Source organism: Pteropus medius, unplaced genomic scaffold, assembly GCF_902729225.1.
Source record: "Pteropus medius unplaced genomic scaffold, Ma_sr-lr_union100, whole genome shotgun sequence".
Taxonomy (NCBI): Eukaryota; Metazoa; Chordata; class Mammalia; order Chiroptera; family Pteropodidae; genus Pteropus; species Pteropus medius.
The window spans coordinates 26,708,311-26,710,416 of record NW_024354502.1 but is presented as its reverse complement, the minus strand read 5'-3'; the positions used below and the strand labels follow the sequence as shown (position 1 = coordinate 26,710,416).

The 2,106-nt window shown below is 31.8% G+C and overlaps 1 pseudogene; it reads left to right on the top strand.

Annotated features, from left to right (window-relative positions):
- The first annotated feature begins 442 nt into the window (after positions 1 to 442).
- Positions 443 to 561, top strand: LOC120595726 (uncharacterized; annotated as a pseudogene).
- Positions 562 to 2,106: the final 1,545 nt, after the last annotated feature.

Below are 2,106 nucleotides of genomic sequence, written 5' to 3'. Positions count from 1 at the left end.
AAACAGTATAGTACTGACATAAAAACAGATACGTAGATCAATTGAATAGAATAGAGAGCCCAGAAATAAACCCATTCATATACAATCAACTAATATTTGACAAGGGACTGAAGAATAATCAATGAAGAAAGCATTGTTTCTTAAATAAATGATGTTGGGAAAACTGGATATCCACATGCAGAAGAATAATATGAGATTTTTATCTTGAACCATATAAAAATCAACTGAAAATAAAGTAATAATAATATTGATATATCTATTATTTATGTATATGTATCAAACTTAAGTGTCTCTAGGAAACTACTGATATCATTTTAAGTCGTATTATAAAACAATGCACACTTAGTGACTTGAATTTAGAAAATACATAAATGTAGAAAGAATAATCAGCAAAGGATAGATCTGGGCAGTCATGAATTGTAGTGATCAAGAAGTCTGTTGGGTCTACAGCCATGCCACCCTGAGTGTGCCCGATATCGTCTAATCTCAGAAGCTAAGTAGGGTTGGGCCTGGTTAGTACTTGAATGGGAGACCACCTAGGAATACCAGGTGCTGTAGGCATTAAAAAAAAAAGAAAGAAAAGAAACTTGTTGGCTTGGATTCAGATCACCTGGGGGCACTTGCTAGCTGTATGAATGGGGTTGACATTTATCTTCTCAGTTTAATTCTCAGCATCCTTCAGTCTAAAGAGAGGGAAAATGGTATCTCTTCATAGTATTGTTTTGAGGATTGAAAAAAGATAAAATGCAGTGCCCAGAATATAGTATGCCTTCAGCAAATAATAGTTAAAAAAGGAGGAAGAAAGAAAGAGAGTAATGAAATTATAAATGAATGAATGAATGAATGAATGAAACTGATCTTCTTGCATCATTTCTTCCCAGCTCATTCTGTCCTCTATAATACCTCTGGAATTCCCTTTCTAAAATATGAATTGATTAATATGCTCCCTAGCTTTAGAGAAAAGCACACACTCAATAAAACAAACACTTCTTCTGCCTATAAAAATTTCTAACTTCTCAGCTTTTCCCCCCAGCTTTATTGAGATATAATCGATATAAAACATTGTGTAAGTTTAACGTGTACAGCATGATAATTTGATGTACATATTGTGAAATGATTACCACAATAAGGTTAAAACATTCATCACCTCACATTGTTGCAATTTGTGTCTATGTGTATTTGTGTGTGATGAGAACATTTAAAATTGATTCTCTTAGCAACTTTCAAGTATACAATATGGTATTTTTAATTATCTATAGTCATCATGCTATACATTAGATCACCAGAATAAATTCACCTTGTAACTGAAAGTGTATACCCTTTGACTGACATTTTTCCATTTTCCTCAACCCCCAGCTTATGGTAACCACCAATCTACTCACTGTTTCTATGAATTTGACTTTTTAAGATTCCACATATAAGTGAGATCATACAGTTTTTTTCTATTTCTAATTTATTTCACTTAGCATAATTCTCTCAAGATCCATCCATGTTATCAAAAGTGGCAGAATATCCTTTTTTATGGCTGAAAAACATTTCATTGTATGTGTGTGTGTGTATATATATATATATATGTATATAAATATATATTTTTATATATCACATTTTCTTTATTCAGTCATCCCTTGAAGGACACTTAGGTTGTTTCCATGTATTAACTATTGTGAATAATGCTGCACTGAACATGGGGGTGCAGACATCTCTTTGAGATAATGATTTTGTTTCCTTTGAATGCATACTCAGAACTGGGATTGCTGGATCATACAGTAGTTCTATTTTTTTTTTCTAATGAACCCCATACTGTTTTCCATAATGGCCACACCAATTTACATTCCCACCAACAGCAAACAAGAGTTTTCTTTTCTCCATATCCTTACTTTATTTTTAGGGCGATTTGTGAATTTAACCATTTAACAATAAAAATAACACTTTTGTTTTAGTTAGACAAACTGACTTAATTTGAAAATGCTCATTTGGGAAAAGAAAAAAACAAAATTAGCCTGAAAAACTTGTGAAAAAGAATATAAAGGAAAAAATACTCACTCTGCAAGTTATTCAGACATATTACTAATTTTAAAAGTCTAGTTGTATCTCTTGGAATTTTTC